Genomic DNA, 13,158 nt, shown 5'->3' with positions numbered 1-13,158 from the left:
CTGATTGGTACTCTGGGTATTGATTTGCCTGTGCACTTTCCTTTGGTACTTTCTGGAGGAAATTGCAAATGCAAAAACCTCAGAGCCAGAGCAATTGCAGATAAGCTATGGTAAACATCGTTTACAACGCGGTGTTTACACCGCAGTGCTTTTACAACAATGCCATTACAACGCAAGTCGTTACTACGACTTGCGCTGGATGGCGCTGTTGGGCAAGGAATGTTGTAATTTTATATTCCTTCCCTACTGTTACGTGGACTGGTGTTGGAATATAAAATTATAATATTCCAGAATCCGCGCCCTCCAATGCAAGTCGTTGTAATGACTTGCGTTGTAATGCCCGCGTTGTCAAGTACCGCGATCTTTTAGATCGCGTTGTACTGACATACATCCTAATCTATCATTGAAAATTGGGTTTTTGCGTTATTTGCGCTTGATTTTAAACTTACAGGGCACGATTCCAAAGGAAAAGTTAGACGAAAGTCTACATTTTCGACTTTCCGTATTCACAAAGGATATTACTACTCGTAAATGCCCTTTGTGAATACTCAAAGTCTTAAAGTTCGACATTCGGTATTCACAAAGGGCATTTCGAGTAGCAAATGCCCTTTGTGAATACTGAAAGACGTAAAGTTAGACTTTCATCCAAGTTTACCTTTGTGAATCGGGTCCATTGTTTCACTCAGAGTGCAGCCTTAAATAAGAACACATATTTAAATATGAATTACACTTTTAAGTCCATACCCACTTTTCAAATTATTTCCTCCTTGTGAGTTATATTTAGGTTATCATTATCTGTACTAGGATTAGGATTCTTGTTTCTTATGTATTTCTAATAAAGCAAAGTATTTTTGCCTAGGGTTATTATTCTAGTTTAAATGGAGTGCCCTGTAGTCATATATTAGAGCATGGGATCAGAAAGTAGCCTGCACACCAACATACAATAACATTATCAACATAGAAAGGGCTATTGATTCAACATTGTGAATCCAGAACTGTTGGACTGATTCATGAATTTTTGTAAATCGTAACATATTTGCTAAATGCACTACAATTGTAGATGTTGGGTAAAAGGTGCTAAAAGCATTTATATTGTATTTCATTATTTGGCCACTTTCCAGCCGCTTACCTTGTTATAGAACTGTCTCTTTCTTCATTGTTGTAGCGACATCAACTAAGAAACTAGGTAACGTCCATTAACCTTTTACCTCACAACACAAGTGCAGTTTTCAACAGAGAAAGAGTGTAGGAAGAGAATGTAGACCACCTGGTCTAGATTTCAGATTGCCACCATCTTCCCAGAATGTGAGGGAGCAAGGAAGATTCTACGTGGTCGAATGTGAGAGGTGCAGGATGGCTTTCGCCAAATACTTGGCAAGGGGTTCCCTTGCACAGAGAGCGGTATTCTTGCAACTATTCTGAGATGAATACTAATGAACTGAGCATCTCTCAGACGGCCTGAGGACCTACCACTGCACCACATGACCAAGAGTAATTAAAAATACAGCTAGAAATAACATTGCAATGGATACCTGGCAGGATGGCTCAATGAGTTGATTGCTGAGCGCTGAAACATGCGGTGTTTTGCAGGTCACCATTTCAACTCCCCGCAAGGATGTCTTCTCCTTCTATCCCTATGAAGGTTGGTAAATTGAGTACAGACAACTAGAACATATTAGCACTTTTTATGTGCAGCACTTCGAAAATAAAGTAGTATGATATGAAGCGTTATTTTTTATTTAAAAAAGAAAATTATTATGTGCGATTAGTCAAATAATTTTGGCGCATTATATGACTTTTGAAAATTTTGAAGCAGGTAAAATACATGGATCAATGTACTTTTAAATGTTCAATGTTAGGGTAATTTAATGTATTCCTGTTTGAGAATTGTAACTTGAAAATGTAATTATTTGCCACTGCTCGAGTAGATGACACTTATATTTTACAAAGAAAGATCTTCTTGAATTTTTCTTTTAAAACCAAAAGCTGTAGAATAGCATTTGAATCTTCTCAGAGGAATGTGTTAGATTTGCACCTTCTAGCACATGTCATAACTTTAAAACGAGAGACATTTCACTGCTGAAAGTGTGAAAGATAACATTACACTGTCTGCCTAATCAAGAAGGTGTAAAAATGTAATTGAAGTAATAGCAGACTGACTTAATTATTCTAAACCGCAGCAAACAAATACGGATTTTATAATTGCTGTTTGCGATTGCAGATAATTCGTTGATTTAGATGATGTGCCCGAATTCTGTGGCCATATATGATCATGGATACTGTTCTTATATGCTGCTAACAAAAAAACATTCTTGGTAGGAAAGAGGAAGCATATCTGTAAGTTGCAATTATCAACAGTTCATCTATTTGAAGGCATCATTGAGTTCATACGAGGCCCCTGTTGGTGGTGATCGTGAACGCATAAGTTTCCTGGCCTTTGGAATTAATGTCCTGTATTGCGTGGGCTATCCATGGCTGAGAATTATGCGAGAAACTTCTAATCATTCTCCTAAGTGTCCTGACTCTTAATTTATATTATTATCTACTACCCTAAATACTTTGACTTTTGATTGGGTTCTCTGTACCCCCTGGCTAAATGATCAGCACTTTTCCAAGAATCAAATCTCATGAACTATGTAAAGTTTGTTGATCATTTTGAATGTGTGTTGCATTTGGTTTCTTCTCTACACATGCAAAGATATTGGGGTATTGATTTTGCTCACCGTGATTTTATACTATAGTTTTGCTATCACAGGTTTTTAGTTAGTTAGTTAGTTATAACTTTATTGATTTTCTTTCAAATCATAAAAAGACATAGAAAATACATGATGCAATGTAAAAAATCAATTCAATACAATATATACAAAAATATCCACTTAAAAATGAAAACGCTTAAAATTTAAATAGATCATCTCATCAATTAAAAGAAAAACTGTCCTATTAAAACCAGCTGTCTATAGTTCATTTTCAGCAGCCATTTACAACCCTTGATAAAAAGCAGGCTAAATATTAACAAATAGTGGGTGTGTTTAACATCTGGAGAAAGAAAAAAGCTGGCCCCACTTGAATACAATTCTGATTCAACAGAAGAGGACAGAGTTAATTGTGGCACAGCTGATTAAATCTAAGACATATCATAACAATATGGAAAGTATCAGGGAAGGACACTTGACCCCAAGAGCAAGGCGGGAGATCCAAGACTGTACACCAAGACCCTCTTGGTAACAAAAGCAGACAAATCTTGTTATAACTGAAGTAAGACAGGAGCCTCCTATGGTTTTTATTTTTGTGTATATTTTCAATTGACATCCTCTAGTCTACTTTACTAAATTTCTTTTTATGTCCTCGGACTGAGTATCTTTTAAAACACTTAGAAATTTAAAAAACTCTGGCATTGTCTGAGGATTATATTGAGGCCCAAGTTGGGAGCCAATTGTCCCAGAACTCATTTTTCAGCCCTTTTTTCCAATAGCTGCCAATCATGATTGTGTTTCCTTGAGTAATATCACACCCCTTTTCTTATTTTCTTGATTTTATCAAGCATTAGCTTTCTCCAAACATTACATTATAAAAACAGCATTTTGACATCTTTCACCCTAAGATGAATCTGCCTGTGCTGCTTCAGCCATAAATAACCATCCTCATCATTGTAGTTGCTATTACATATTAAGACCTACCAGCCTCACTTCGAAACAATGTGCTGCCTATTTAGTTCTTGGCCAATGAAAGCCAAAATAAATCCCACATACTTAGGTCACTCAGCAGGTTCCTAAAACTGTTGCTTGTTCAAGAATAAGTTGCCTTGTTCATGGCCCTCCATTGTGAAATTACATATTGCCTGTCCAGCATTGGCCCGGGAGGATGACATAGTGAAAGATGTAACTCATGTTTGATTCGATTTGATTTGATTTATTGATTTATAAAGCGCCCAAATCACCCCATCAGGGGTAGCTCCGTGCTAAGATTGCTATAGCCAACCAGGCAGCGACAATTCCGAACAGGAGTGTTTTCAGCAGCTTTCTGAATACCAGGAAATCAGTGCATTGGCGTAGTTGGATAGGAAATTGGTTCCAACAGAGGGGGGCCAGATGGAAGAAGGCTTTTCCACCCATGTGAGCATTTTTGAAGCGTGGGATGTGCAGCAGTGCTTTGGACCCTGATCGAAGTGACCTGGATGGCTGGTATCTGACAAATTTGTCTGCTAGATAGCTGGGACCCAGGTCATGTAAGGATTTCTAGGCCATGCAGCACATCTTGAATTGTATCCTTTTTCAAATCGGGAGCCAATGGAGCTTTTGAACTAAGGGAAGAGAAGACGTTCTGGGGGGTTGGCATTGGCAACCAAGTGGGCCGCAGTGTTCTGGACAACCTGCAATATGTTCAAAGAAACCTCTTTGGCTGAAATCAGCAGAGCATTGCAGTAGTCCAGGCAGCTTAGCACTAATGCCTGGATCAGAGTTTTCTGCGTGGAGGATGGCAAGAAGGGGAAAACTCTTCGTAGGAGGCTCAGTGTGTGTGGATGCAAGCCCCAGCCACAGATGTGGTGTGCTCCTCTAGGGTTAGTTTTTGATCTATCCGAACTCCTAGATTTTATGCCACTAGTTTTGGGGTTGGGGCAGAGCCTAATTCCTCAGCTCACGATCCAGGGGACCACCTTTGTACAGCATCTTCAAACAGCATTATCTCTGATTTTCCTGCGTTAAGCTGGTGGTAGTTATCCCTCATCCAGTTAGCGATGACCTTCATACCCTCCGTAAAGGTGGTCTGAGTGTTAGGGTTCTTTTGTCGAAGGAGAGTAGAAGCTGGGTGTCATCGGCGTAGGAGAAAGGACAGAATCCTAATTTCCTCAGGTAGCTTGCCAAGGGAGCGACATAAATGTTAAATAAAGTGGGGCTTAGACAAGAGCCCTGTGGTACTCCCTTGGTCACTTTAGTGGAATGGGATTGAAAAGAGCCCTAGTTGATGGTCTGGGTTCTGTCTGTCAGGAAATTGGATGCCACTGTCCCTCATACTCCTGAGAAGGGTCTGGTGAGAGATGGTATCAAAGGCAGCAGATAGGTCATTACCCAGGGACATGCTGATGTTGTCAGTGACCGCCACCAGTGCAGACTCTGCACTATGTCTGGATCGAAACCCCAACTGAGAGGGATCGAGGCAGTAAGAGGATTCTACAAAGTCAGATAGGTGGTTATTGATATGTTTTTCTAGGAGTTTGCTCTGTAAGGGGAGCAGAGAGATGGGGCGATAGTTGGGTGCATCGTCCAAGGGTGCTTTAGGATTTTTTCTGATGGGCATAATCTGTGCCGCTTTCCACTTTAGAGGGAGACTGCCATCCTTCATGGAGCTATTCAGCATTGAGCAGATGGGGGCAGCTAGTTGCTTGGATAGCAAGGAGGTGATTTTGGCAGGGATGAGTTCCAATGGGGAACTTAATTGAACTATTTTTTAGAAGAGATTCTACCTTTTATGGCGTAACTATTGGAAAATTCTCCAGTTTCTGTATTTGGAATAGACTGAGGGTAGTCTATTTTAGTGTCTTTCTGAAAGTCTCTGGTTGAGGTGATTTTGTTGTATATTGTTTCTATTTTCTGGGTGAGATGGGTTGCTATATTATCACATAGGGCTTGGATTGGAGCGTCTTCGGTGTTCCAAGCCTTAGGGTTGGTAAAAGTTTTTAAAATCTGGTAGTGTTCTGGGGAGTTTCCTGCCTCATCAAGTTACGATGCAATACACATTTTACATGCGCGTTTCAGATTCTTGTGGTATTGGGTCAGTGCTAGTTTAAATCTGGTGCGATACAAAAAACAATGGTGCTAGACCTAAATCATACAAGATATAAATCGAAAATTCCTATTTAGCGCATTTAGTAAATAGATTCTAGAGCTTCATGAAAATGAAATAATTAATAAGCTCACAGTACTTAATACGTTATTCAAACATATATAACAAAGTGCAACAAACCAATAGTCTCAACCACCAGGCATTTTATTTTCATGTCAACTGGTGAGAGAAGGTAAAAAGGATTCGACAGTATGATATTTTCAAAAAGGGGTTGCTCCAGAGGGAACATGCATAGAGGAGTAGTGCTCAAGTGTAAGGTGGTGAAAAAGGAGATCTAGTTTGTGACACAGAGGTAAAAAACTTTGTACATTCAGGAGTGGGGACTGGTTGTAAATCATCATCCTGTTTGGGCCTAGCCACATACATAGAAAACAAACTCAATTTATAACAATTTCTGGTGTGGCACGGAGGGGGTACATGTAGATCCAGTCCCGTTCAGGGGCGTCGACGTTTGAACTCGACTTATGGCCTTGAGGGTAGTTTGAGGCTTTGGCTGTGTGAGTCTTCTTCAGGACAAGGATAGGGGTGAAAAAGGGGTGCAACCCTGGTCAGGATGAGGATTAGTCACACCCGCCTGAAGTGTGGGATGGGGATGCCATGATTAAAGCGATGTTGAGGTCCACACAATAAGTATGACAGTCCTAGTAATTCCACTGGTAATTTCACGTGGGTACAGGCTGTGTACAGCTACTTTGATATGATTCCAAGTTGGATGAAGTAAGGCCGCCGAAAAACCGTATTCATTTAGTTACTTATATGGCAGCTTCGTAAGTTGCTCCGTGTACGTCCGAGTTCCGCCTCACCGGTTGTGTATATTGTTTCTATTTTCTGGGTGAGATGGGTTGCTACATTATCACATAGGGCTTGGGTTGCAGCTTCTTCGGTGTTGCAAGCCTTAGGGTTGGCAAAAGTTGAAAAAATCTCCTAGAGTGTTCTGGGGGCGTCGCAAAACACATTTTACCGGCGTGTTTCCGATTTTTGTGGTATTGGGTCAGTGCTAGTTTAAATCTGGTGGGCAGCTAGACTGCTGACCTCCGCTGCGCTTTCTACCGACAATCGGACCAATCCGTGGTTGATCAGGCAAGCACGCAATGAGGGACAGTGCACAGCATAGCAGGTGAGAGGGGGGTCTGATTTGTAAAAACTGTTTAAACTCAATTTCAATCAATTTCAAGTTACGAGTGAGTTAAAAAGTGTTTTTTTTAAAAAGCAAGATACACAAGTCTCAAGGAGCTCTTTACCAGGCACTCCGCAAGCTGCAGTACCGACCGTACTGATTATGTCTCCTTAGTTGCCTCTAGCACGGCCGCTGCGCGTTGAGGCAGGCCTCGGTTTTTATGGGGCAAGGTGGTCAGCTAGACTGCTGACCTCCGCTGCGTTTTCTACCAGAAGTCTCTAGGATCACTTCCAGTATGCGTCAGTTCCCTCCACACAATCGGACCAATCCGTGGTGGACCAGGGAAGCACACAATGAGGGACAGTGCACAGCGTAACAGGTGAGAGGGTCTCACTTGTTAAAACAGTTTAAAATCAATTTCAAGTTACGAGTGAGTTAAAAAGTGTTTTTTAAAACAGCAAGATAATACACAAGTCTCAAGGAGCCCTTTACCAGGCACTCCGCAAGCTGCAATACTGACCGTACTGATTATGTTTCCTTAGTTGCCTCTAGTGCGTCCACTTCAGTGGGGAGCCCATGTAACTTTGTTTTTAAAATAGGTGTATAGTCATTTTATTTCATGATTCCTACTGTAAGAAGGACAATGGTGAGAGGATCTCCAGTAGTTTTTGTCAGGCTGATAACATTGCATTTTTTTCAATTTAGATTGGATAGCAGCAGTGGGAATACATTTTTTCTGAAATCTGGGAGGCATAAGCGTTCTTAGACTAAGGAGTTGAAAAGGGCATGTTTGGTGGTCCTAATGATAAAAGGAGACATAGATAAATGGAAAAGGGCATGTTGGGTGGGTGCTAATGAAACAAGGAGCTGGTAATACCTGTTGACCAAGGATTACACCTTTGATTATTAAGTGAATAATGACATGCAATCATCTTCAATGATAACTTCCTCAAAAACCTGAAAACATTTAATTATATGATCGTTGGGAAGACAGAGCACTACATAAAAGCCATTATTAAAATAAAAGACATGCTAAAAGTATGCAAGGGTGCAAGGTTTTTTTTAAGTTCGAGACTTTTCACTTGGTTCAGTAACTGTTGCTTTCACTTTCATTTACTAAGAAATGAAATACTAGACTTCTTAGTATGTTAACATTCCGTGGGTGGTGATCAACGTTATTGCACCCTGTTGTTGTAATTAAAGTAGCAATCCCTAAATGGGTCTTCAGAATGGGAGCAATAGCCTTGTTCTTACTTTTCCTCCCTCTCCAACCATCCTAATCACTATAAGGGAAACCCTCAGCCTCTGACCGTACCCTAATTCTGAGATAGTAAATGAGGTACTTGCTGTTACTTCCCTCCGCTGTGACCGCACTGTCTAAAATTATTTTTTTGCTTTGCACAAATATGTTTTCTAACTCTAACCTTGCTGCATGACACAATGAAAGATTTATGAAATATAGCTCATGTGAAAAATAAGTGCAGAAAGGAGTGATAGACCTAGTAGGACCATCTTCTTAAATTGTGGTTCCCCCCTTCCCCAGCTCCTTGATATGGGCATTTTCAGAATAATTTTATTTTGCTGTCTAGATCCCCGCTTTATTGGCATAGATTGTGGTCCACTGAAGAGCTGGGATCATACAAGTAACGGATTAAGTCACTTATAAGCCAAAAGGGCTGGGAGAAGATACCATGGCTTGTTCCATAGGACAATGTTAAATGAGATAGGTCTAACAGAGCTCTGGGAGAATCTGCTTCAATGTAAGCTAGTCTCATGTCCACAGATAAAGGAGCATTGCAGGGACTATCTCTGGGAGAGAGATGAGGAGCACTAAGCCTTGCAGCTTGACTGACATATTCTTGGACTGTAAGCTTACACCTGCATATGAGTCATTACTTTATGTTATCCCAGGGGCTACATTAAGCAACTATTTCTTAAGTGGAGGTGTGGTATGCTATCAGTTCACAGCCTCACAGCAAACTGGACACTTGACAAAGCCAACAATGAAAGATGCCTCTCATGTAATCAGGAAAAAGAGACCCTACACCACTTTGACTTTTTCTGTAATGCATGTTCTCAGCCACGGGGGAAATGGCTAAAGCCAATATGCTAGCTCCTTTGCTTTAGGCAGTATACCACTGCACTTAGAGTTTTGTGCTCGGACAATAGAGAAGCAGTTGTTACTGCAGTATCTAAATATATTTATGCAGCATATCTCATCCAGCACCAATAGGAACGTCTAAGAAGAGAGCTTGCAGATGTAGGCATGCTCCAATGATTAGAGGCCCATACGTTAAAGGTTATGATCATTATTGTACCTTGGAACCCTCTATAAGAAGTTAGCTTTCAAATTGCACTGAGCACTTGCATTATTTCCTGATAGGATGATATTGTGATTTCTTCTGTGAATGAGATCTGATGTCAGATTATTAAGCTTTCCACCTAAAGTTTAGTAGAACAAGTACTATTTGGATGGTTATCGTTTTTAAAAACAGTTTTTTTTATAGTTTTTACATTACTAGCTTTCAATTATGTTTAACTGCTGTATTTATATATGATGTCAAATTAGGGTTTATTTTATTGAGATTTGACGGGCCCTATATGATCTGAAATGAACATGATGATGATGATGAAATATTGGTTCTCCTCTCGCTGTATCACTGACTAATCATCAAGTAATTTGTTACCTTTCTATCTAAGGAAAATGTCTCTGATTTACATTTTAAGTCTTTGTATTATTTTCTGTTAATGGATATCAGTTTCTGTCTTGTTTCAGAAATCAGGGCATTGTTTCTATTTATTCACAATGAAACCTGTATTACTTTCTTATGTACAATTATAGTTTCTTAGATTTCTGACCACTGTCAGCATTTAGCCCATTTTGTTTAGCTAAGTTAGAGTGATTCATTTTACAGGATTTTGTTTCGAAAATTGATTGCTGACATCTGCTTAATGACTTCCTAGTATTTTAAAAGTTGTTATGACCTCATTATACTTTGGCTGACACACTGAATTGCGGGTTGGATACAGAGATAAGGTTTGTCCTGATTGAAAGTTTTACCTGACAACACCACCTGCTCCCACACTGCCAAACCTTCCCTTCAGCCACCTGCCAGATTACGAGTTACCTCGTGGTCTGGTGGGCAGTCCTTTGGTTTTCCCACGGTGGTGCCTATTAAAAAGGCACCTCAATGGAAGTGCCAAAGCTCGTTCCTGCACAACATGGACTATGCAGTCCATGCCATGCAGGAAAGGCAATACATGCAGTCAGGGGGCACATCATGTGCCCCCCTGAATGCATCCCATGGTCCTGAGGCAACAGGAGGCCCTAGAGGGCCCTCTTTGTTTCCTCACTGCCACAGTTTTCATGGAAGCCTCGCCGCCATGAAAACTGTAGCGAGAAAACTCCAAATATGGTTGGCAGTGCTGCAACGGCACCACCAAGAATATTAAAGCCTCTGACCTATGCACCACCACCAGGGATCACGTATACCTTTTGGTTGCGGTGGTCCTATGGGGGTCTGACCACCGTAGTTGTAATACAGCAGTAGGAACCTTGGTGTGGCCGTCCCCGACTGCCACCGAACCTCCACTGAGCGTTTGACAGTCAGATTGGCCCACCAAACTTCCAATTACACTCTTAGTCGCTGAAATGGAAGTAAAAAATCCTCAGTGGGGTAATGAAGCATCCTGTGGCCAAGATGGGTCCCACAAGGCCAGATATTCCTGTTGACTTTTGGTGAGAAAGCTTTGATCAGGAGAGATTAGAAATTTGCACCTTAGGAAAGTCTCTCACTGGACAGATACTTTTGTAATCTTCACCTTGAGATGATTTCTACCCTCGAACTTAGTCAGTTTTTTGGAGCTCGGATTCCCTCACTGGGGCAAGGCTGGAAGCTCTGGCCAAACAGGTCTCCAACAGGCCAGATGCCTTCCCTTGGAAATGGAATAGCTGCAGCAGAAAATCACCAGGCATTCTCACTTTAGTGGTGGCAGAATATGTGCTGCAGTCCTCTAGTAACATTTAACTTACAGGCCCTGGGGACAGTTTTGTGCCATATGCTAGATTTGTAGCGATAACTTTGATATGTGAATCAAAAATATAGCCAATTTCAACATATTTTTAGGGGTTAGAGCACATACACTGAGCATTAACAAGCCTGTGTCACAGTGTGCAGAGTCCAAGAACCAGAAATAAAATCTAGCAACAAATGGGGTGGCCAGGCAAATGGGCCATTTATGAACACTGGTGTTAGCTTGGACTACCGTCCTCAAATGTTCAGTGGTACAGCCTGCCCTTTTGACTCTATCCAAAACGAAAGGCTGCTTTAAAACTCACACTGTACTGGATTACATAAACTCTCCTTATAATAATTTTTGATTGTGATACAGAGCTTATTTTTCAAATTGTTCTCCTTTCAGTAAATATGCCGGTCAAGCATACAGGTAATTGCAAAAGCACAACATTACTTAAGCACTCCAATTACTTAAATATGTCAGTAAATATTATTGATTTCCAAGTCAGCAGTGTCAAAGGTTAACATTTTTTAGAGTTCCATGCAACATTTGATCTTTCTCACTAGCCATTTTTAATCCATTGGGGGCCCTGACCTGTAAATTGTGTACATTTCACTACCATTAGTCAATGTAAGTCATTGTCTCATATTATAGTTGTTGGACTTGGGCCTTTTTGGCAGGTTCACCCCTAAACTTTTTGCCTTTAGTCTCTGGCATAGTGATAGTGATTTTGGCCTCTACGCACTTTAGCACTGTGTCCCAGTGTAAAGTGCGTGCGCACTCTGAATGCATGTGGTGAGAGGTGGCCTGCCCTCCCATAAGAATGCATGGGGGATGTGTTTGTCCATGGTAGTTCCTGATATGTGGGGAGTGCAGGGTCGAGTTTGGTATGTGGGAACTCATGAGAATAAATGCTGCGCGATGGTGTGCGCAGATTTATTGTGTCTAGTGGAGAAGTGCCACTTTTAGAAGTTGTCATTTCTGTGTGCTGTGAGATGTGAATTGCCTGTCTGGCTTGCAAGTGACAGGGGCTGACTGGTGTGGTTGGCTCCAGGAGCCAGGATGAGTCTGCCCGGTGGTGAATACGGAGATTTGCATGTAGATGGGAGGGAGGAGTTGCACCTGGGACCTGAATAGGGCTGTGCCTTCCCTCCACAATGCTGGCTCCACCTCCTGTGGTGCGTCTGATGTCCCTGGCCTGTCCTGTGAATAGAGAGGGAAGCTGAGCAAAACAAAATGCTCCAGAACCAGGTGTATCTGCACCTTTGAGACAAAGGATTTAACTGTATAAAAGGAGGGGCTTTGACCCCATGTAAATGTTCTTGTTTGTGACTTGAATCTACCAGGGTGTGCTGCTGCTGGGGCTCAGGGGGAGGCTTGCCTCCCTGGGCTCTGCCCTGCTCCTGGATGCCTGGAGGACTCCTTGGGTCCCTTCTTCCTGGCCCAGCTATGCTCTAGGACCCTCTTGCTCTATTTTGCTCTACTTTGCTCTTTGGGGCTGGGTGCCTGTACCCTTAGCAATTGGGGTGCTGTATCTCAATTTGCCCTGCTTATTTTCGTACTTTATAGCAGATGCCCACCCTGCATTATGGCCACTGGTCTTTTATCTGATTATGCCCCGTGCGCAGGTGCCCACCCTACGTCTTCGTTTTCTCTTCTAAATTGATGCGGGTGCCCACCCCGCTTATGGGAGCCTTACCGGGTGCCCGCCCCGCATGCCAGTTTTATTTTTAATTTCGAGGGAGCCCACCCCTCATTTTCCAGAGAGGAATTTACCGCTGTGGCCTGCGGCAACACCGGAAGCCAGGCAGGCCTTCCTGTGACGTGGGCGGGGCCGCATCGCCCTAACCGTGCCATCATCCATACGGGGCTCCCATGAGTGAGGGGAGCCCTGGAGACAGAGTCCTCAGATGGAGGCGTCCCCCGAGAGCAGCCTGGTAAGTTAAGAAGGGCTGGGGGACTCCGTAGGTGTTTTGGGTCGTGCTGACTGCGGCACTGTAAGGCAATGGTGCTGAGTGGTCCCGACAGGGAGCGGGCCACTCCAACATGGGCACAATGATTCATAGAGCCTAAGTGGCCCCGTGTGGCCAAATGTTGGTGCCTGAGCGCCAAAGTGCTCCACAGTGCTTGGGGGCAAGGTCTTCTACCTCAGTTGGCGCACAATTATTTCAGGAGCCAGTGTG

The sequence above is a fragment of the Lissotriton helveticus genome, chromosome 2_1, assembly GCF_964261635.1.
Source record: "Lissotriton helveticus chromosome 2_1, aLisHel1.1, whole genome shotgun sequence".
In the NCBI taxonomy this organism is placed as follows: domain Eukaryota; kingdom Metazoa; phylum Chordata; class Amphibia; order Caudata; family Salamandridae; genus Lissotriton; species Lissotriton helveticus.
This window is presented reverse-complemented; position numbering follows the sequence as displayed.